Source organism: Tachypleus tridentatus, chromosome 2, assembly GCF_004210375.1.
Source record: "Tachypleus tridentatus isolate NWPU-2018 chromosome 2, ASM421037v1, whole genome shotgun sequence".
NCBI classification, from domain to species: Eukaryota; Metazoa; Arthropoda; class Merostomata; order Xiphosura; family Limulidae; genus Tachypleus; species Tachypleus tridentatus.
In genome coordinates this window covers 7,793,511-7,801,015 of record NC_134826.1, presented here as the reverse complement: position 1 = coordinate 7,801,015, position 7,505 = coordinate 7,793,511, and positions in this window count along the sequence as shown.

Genomic DNA, 7,505 nt, shown 5'->3' with positions numbered 1-7,505 from the left:
CCAGGAAATCCTTCTTATTTTATTATAATATTAAAATTAAAAGATTCAAAAACATGTTTACCCGTGATGAACACCAACCAGGAAATCCTTGTTGTTTTTAGATAATATTAAAATTAAAATATACAAAAACATGTTAAAAGAGTTTTTCACTGATCCTTCCAGATTTCCAGTAAAAGTTTTCACTACAGTATCTTGGTGAGAAAACTTTCGTTAATGCATAACCGAAGTCATATCTTTTGAAATATAATAATTTATGTGCTATTCATATCATATGACGTTTGCTAAAATTATTTTCCATTCATATATATACAGCAGTTTTTCGTACCAATGGTGGCAAATAGAAGCTTTATTGTATCCACACCCTACAATTATATTAAGCCTCGTTCCTCCAGTAACACATTCATAGCTATGACGTAACATATACACTTCATAATTATACTAAGCCTTATCTCTTCACATATAATCCCTATGATTACACCAAGCCTCATCCCTTCATTAACACTGATTAGCTATGACGTTAATATAATCCCTATGATTATACTACGCCTCATCCCTTCATTTACACTTTCATTAGCTATGACTTCACATATAATCCTTATGATTACACTAAGCCAAATCCCTTCATTAACACTTTGATTAACTATGACTTCACATATGATCCCTATGATTACACTAAGCCTCATCCCTTCATTAACACATTGATTAGCAATGACTTCACATATAATCCCTATGATTACACTAAGCCTCATTCCTTTATTAACACTTTGATTAGTTATGACTTCACATATAATCCCTATGATTACACTAAGCCTCATCCCTTCATTAACACATTGATTAGCAATGACTTCACATATAATCCCTATGATTACACTAAGCCTCATCCCTTCATTAACACTTTGATTAGCTATGACGTCACATATAATCTCTATGATTACACTAAGCCTCATCCCTTCATTAACGCAGTGATCAGCTATGACGTTATTTATAAACCCTATAATTACACTAAACCTTGTTCCTTCATTAACACTGTGATCAGCTATGACGTCATTTATAAACCCTATAATTACACTAAACCTTGTTCTTTCATTAACACAGTGATCAGCTATGACGTCATTTATAAACCCCATAATTACACTAAACCTTGTTCCTTCATTAACACAGTGATCAGCTATGACGTCATTTATAAACCCTATAATTACACTAAACCTTGTTCCTTCATTAACACAGTGATCAGCTATGACGTTATTTATAAACCCTATAATTACACTAAACCTTGTTCCTTCATTAACACAGTGATCAGCTGTGACGTTATTTATAAACCCTATAATTACACTAAACCTTGTTCCTTCATTAACACTGTGATCAGCTATGACGTCATTTATAAACCCTATAATTACACTAACCCTTGTTCCTTCATTAACACTGTGATCAGCTATGACGTCATTTATAAACCCTATAATTACACTAACCCTTGTTCCTTCATTAACACTGTGATCAGCTATGACGTCATTTATAAACCCTATAATTACACTAACCCTTGTTCCTTCATTAACACTGTGATCAGCTATGACGTCATTTATAAACCCTATAATTACACTAAACCTTGTTCTTTCATTAACACAGTGATCAGCTATGACGTCATTTATAAACCCTATAATTACACTAACCCTTGTACCTCAGTTAACACCTTCATTAGCTATGACACCAAAACTATACTTGCTAACAGTAAGACTTGCTTTGTATTAACAACTTCGTAGGCTATGACGTCAACTATAGACCCCATAATAATACTAAGCCTCGTCCCTACACTAACACAGCTATACTTACCAACAGTAAGTAGTAAGATTTGTCTTGTATTAAATCAAACAAATATGTTTTTCTTCAACAGAAGTCTAATTATTATATAATCTTACTTGTTCAAAGGGCAAGTGAGCCTTTGCTGATTCTCTATTGTCTATAACTGATAGTAATGTATTATCACATTCTCGTAAATATGTTATATTAATTGTATTGTTGCTTTAAAATGAAATTACTTTTTAATTCAATTTTCTTGATATAACATTAAAATACGTTTTATAATTTCATGATGCATTTCGTTTCATATCTTTTAAGACCAACTGACCAGGAGCACATTGATTAATATTTAAATTAATTTTCTTTTGTCGAAAAAAAACCCGACAAGGACCTTAAAAGAATTATATCTTAAATTACAAACTATATATAAAAGAGGAAGAAGAAAAATTATGTTCGAATGACGAAGCTAAAGTTCTATTTCAAGTTCAATTTGAAAATATATTTAAATTACAAATAAAAAGATTTTAGTCGCTTGGTAGTGCACGAGCGTTGTCTACGCGCTGCACGTGTCCTAATACACAGCAGGAAAATCTTTACCTATCAAACTAGTTCTACAAATACTTAATATTGACAACTTTCTAGGTCTACTTCGCCCCCTTAGTCGCCGAAATTAATAGATGCCAGCTGTGGTATATCTTCAGGCATAATTTGAATTATCTGTAGTCCTAGATGTGTAGAAAAATGAAAAGACTAAACTTACTTATGTTTTATAGAAAAAAATTGATCTCCAACAATCGATACTTGTTCAATAAACACACGACTTTATTTATCGCTTGTTTTTTAGCATTAAGTCACGTGTTATAAGAATGTTTTATAATGTTAAATCAACTTTTCTTCTATCCTTAGCACGAGAAAGAATTCGTCATTAGCGTATCAAACAATCTCTTTAAGACTAGATCTTTCCCCAAAGTTTGATTTGTATTTCTGATAAAGTATTAGAAACATTTTACTAATATAAATTGATGAAATTCGTTATCCTTGGTGTAAGAAGTCAGAGAAAATAATTAAAACAGTGTTGTTTGTTGTTAAGTACAAAGCTAAGTAATGGACTACCAATATTCTGGTCACCGGGAGTATCGAAACCCAATTTCATGGGTTGTAAACTCTGACTCATCGCTGAGCCATCAAGAAAGAGGGAACTACTAAGAACAAACGCTTTGTCAACAAAGTAACTACAGTATCTATTCTGTTAGAGTAAAACACAGACAAAACGTACCACAAAGTTGTTTGTTAGTAAGAATAGGCTTACCACAAAGTTGTTTGTTAGTAAGAATAGGCTTACCACAAAGATGTTTGTTAGTAAGAATAGGCTTACCACAAAGTTTATATGCAAAAACGGCTCGTTTGGGTTGAGAATATATTTTACATAGAAGAGCGAACAACGTTTCAACCTCCTTCGGTCATCGTCAGTTTCACAAAGAAAGAGGTAACTGACCGGAAGCTGACCACATGTTTGAAAGGGGTTGTGTAACTGAGTGTCGGAATGTAGAGGGCGGTATTAGATGTTTGAATATATAATTTATTTATTTTATTATATTAATATAGGTATAAAATCGTTCCTTTATATTGGTTTATTTTGGGTTTAAGTTGTTGTATAAGTAAGGCTTCTTTAATTTTGCGTTTGTTTATGTTTGTTTCTTTATTTAGTATTTGAGTGTTTTCTATGGTTATGTTGTGTTTATTTGACTTGCAGTGTTCGAAAACGTGTGAAGGTGACTTTTTATGTTCTTTGAATTGAATCTGGTTTCCATTTTTCTACTTGTTTCTCCAATATAGAAGTCGTGGCAGTTATCACATTGTATTTTGTATATAATGTTGGTGTGGTGTTTGTCAGTGTAGTTTTTACATAGTATAGACCTCAGTTTTCTGCCTGGTTTTTGAATAAATTTGGTATTAACTGGAATGTTATATTTTGTTACTAATTTTTGCCAAATGTTGGTTATTTGTCTGCTGATGTCAGGAATATATGGTATACAGCAGTATATGGTTTCGTGATTTCTTGATTCGTGAGATATATTTACTTTAGTTGGTTGATTTTGCTTTATGTCTAGGTGTATGCGTATAATGTTTTCTACGGTTTGTGGAGGAAACTTATTGATGTTGATGAAGTATTGTTTTATTTTGTCTAATTCATCGTTAATTTTATCTGGTGAGCATAGTTTTATGGCTGTGTTTATTTGGTTTCTTAGTATGTTGAGTTTTTGTTTTGTTTCATGTGCTGAGTCCCAAGGAATGTATAGTCCAGTATGGGTGATTTTTCTGTGGATTTCTGTTTTAAATTGTGTGTCGGTTCTTGTAATTTTGAGGTTAAGAAATGATATTTGATTGCTTTCTTCCTGTTCACATGTGAAGTTAATGTTGGGATGTATAGAGTTAATATGATTGAAAAAATTAAGTGTGTGTTCTGTAGATTTGAATCCCGCAACCGTGTCATCTACATATCTGTACCAGTATAGTGGTGGATGTAATGCTGTGTTAATTGCTTGTGTTTCAACTTGTGTCATAAAAGTATTGGCTAGAACTGGTGATACTGGGTTGCCCATGCTTAGGCCATTTGTTTGTATGTAGTTTTGGTTGTTGAACATGAAGTTTGTCTTTATCGTGGTGAATTCTATTAGGGTTGCTAACTGGTTTCTGGGAATTTCTATAGTTGGGTTAGGGTCTCGGATATAGAGTTCTAAGGCTATCTTGCAGGCTTCAGTGGTTGGAACTTCTGTAAAGAGGTATATAACATCGAAACTGGCCATTAAGGCTTTATGATTAAGTTGATATAGATTAGACTTGAAATTAAAAGAGTCTTTGATGAATGAGCTGGCTGATGTTACATATTTGGAGAATACCCATGCTATGTATTTACCAAGATTGTAATTAAAAGATTCATATTTTGACATTATTGGTCGCAATGGACAATCTGGTTTATGAGGTTTGGGGATGCCGTATATTTGCGGTGTGCGTGAGTCGGTTTTACGTTGGTAGGAATAAAGTGTTTGTGAAATTGTGTTGGCTTTTTTCATTTGTAGTAGTATTTTGTTTAGTTGCGTCTCGTGTGTCTTTGTTGGATTTGTGTGTATTGGTTTAAATTTGTTCGTGTCTGATAGGATGTTATTCATTTTTAGGATGTATTCATTCATGTTCATTATGACTATAGCGTTACCTTTATCTGCTTTTAGAATTTTTATGTTTTTGTCTTGTTTTAGTTTTTTAATGGAATTAATGTCTCTTTTTGTAAGGTTGTTTTTTAGTTTTCTGTTTTCTGAAATTATGTTGATGGTTTTGTGAGAAAATTCTTTGCAAAAATCGTTTAAGATGTTGTTTTTAGGTGTTTCTGGAAAACATAAATTTGTAATTTTACCTGGGAAGTTTGGCTGTTGGATGTCAATAAAATTATCTAAGTTGTTTTCTTTCTGTTGGTTGTTTTTGGTTGTTTCCTTGCTTTTGTTCTCTGTAGAAAGTATCATAAGTCTCCTGGCTAGGTCTTCTAAACATGTTTTGATTTCTATGGTTGGAATATACCTAGGTGCTATTGCGAAGTTGAGTCCTTTGTTAAGTAGATGTATCTCGTCTGTGTTTAATTGTCAGTCGGATCTGTTAATTATGAGGTTAGTCAACGGTATGTCGTTTTGGTGTCTTTTCTGTTGTTTGCATCTTAGATTTTCTAGTTTTTTGTTGTGGCAGATCTTTTTGTCTCTGTCGTTCTTAGTATTGATTTGGTTTATGTTTCGTTGTATAAGTCCGTAAATCCTGGTTTAATGCAGCATGCCAGTTGATGGTCTAGGTTCATTTTTTTGTTTTTGTAAGTCATGTAGTTCTTTGTATTTTGTGTTCAACATGGCTTTAAGTAGTTTTTTCTGTAAATTTTGGATAATGTTTGTGTATGTATTAAAATTTTTTGAAAGTTTTACCTTTACAAAATTAGGGGTTAGTTGTTCCTTTCTAAATAAAGAAACAAACATAAACAAACGCAAAATTAAAGAAGCCTTACTTATACAACAACTTAAACCCAAAATAAACCAATATAAAGGAACGCCTTTATACCTATATTAATATAATAAAATAAATAAATTATATATTCAAACATCTAATACCGCCCTCTACATTCCGACACTCAGTTACACAACCCCTTTCAAACATGTGGTCAGCTTCCGGTCAGTTACCTCTTTCTTTGTGAACCTGACGATGACCGAAGAAGGTCGAAACGTTGTTCACTCTTCTTTGTAAAATGTTTTTTCAACCCAAACGAGCCGTTTTTGCATATATATTTTTCAACAAGTGGGTTTCTCGACATCACTAATTACCACAAAGTTGTTTGTTAGTAAGAATAGGCTTACCACAAAGATGTTTGTTAGTAAGAATAGGCTTACCACAAAGATGTTTGTTAGTAAGAATAGGCATACCACAAAGCTGTTTGTTAGTAAGAATAGGCTTACCACAAAGTTGTTTGTTAGTAAGAATAGGCTTACCACAAAGATGTTTGTTAGTAAGAATAGGCTTACCACAAAGTTTTTGTTAGTAAGAATAGGCTTACCACAAAGTTGTTTGTTAGTAAGAATAGGCTTACCACAAAGCTGTTTGTTAGTAAGAATAGGCTTACCACAAAGATGTTTGTTAGTAAGAATAGGCTTACCACAAAGTTGTTTGTTAGTAAGAATAGGCTTACCACAAAGTTGTTTGTTAGTAAGAATAGGCTTACCACAAAGATGTTTGTTAGTAAGAATAGGCTTACCACAAAGAGGTTTGTTAGTAAGAATAGGCTTACCACAAAGATGTTTGTTAGTAAGAATAGGCTCTAAACGTGATATGATTTTAGAAACTCAATAAAGAAATTTCTAGAACAACCGAATGGCTATTTATAATTTCAAAATTAATGTTAACAAAAAGAAAATAACAAGAAAAGATTTATAACACTTAAACTCACGACGCAGTTAGATCAACGTGGCTTTGTTGTTAAACACATGAAGTTTTCTTTCAAACGCATCTTGGTTACATGAAACGTCAGCTCACTAGAAACGTTTCTAGTGGGTTGAATTTCAAACTTAAATTTACTCTAGTGTGAGGTAACTTTCAGATTTAAACGTACCCTAATGTAAGTTAAATCTCAAACTTAAACTTACTTTAGTGTGAGGTAACTTTCAGGCTTAAACGTACTCTAATGTAAGTTAAATCTCAGACTTAAACGTAATCTAGCGTGGGTTAAATTTCAGACTTAAGAATTGTTGGCTTTACCTTCAATATAAGTACAGTAATAACACAAATATACGCTAGACGACGCTGTTGTCAGGAAAGGCCACGTTTCCTCAAGAAACACTTCTTTCGAAATCTATTTTCGTTGCGGTCTTCAGTGGAACTACAAAGGTTGCCCAACACCCAGAGGTTTATACTGTTCTTGTATGAAGCGTATTGGGCCAACAAACACTTTTTATTAACTTGGAGATTTTCTCATTTAAGTTTCGGAGTCGAGCAAAATAACATTCTTAATAAATGTTCAAGCAGTAAATGAACATATAATACAACTTGCGTTATATTATGTGAATAGTGAATTTATGCTGTAATTTAATACGAACTGTATGTCACATGTTGGAAGCTTTAGATGTTTGGTTTAACTACCGTTTTGTTCTTTGTTGAACTTCGCACAAAGCTACTCTGTATGCCAG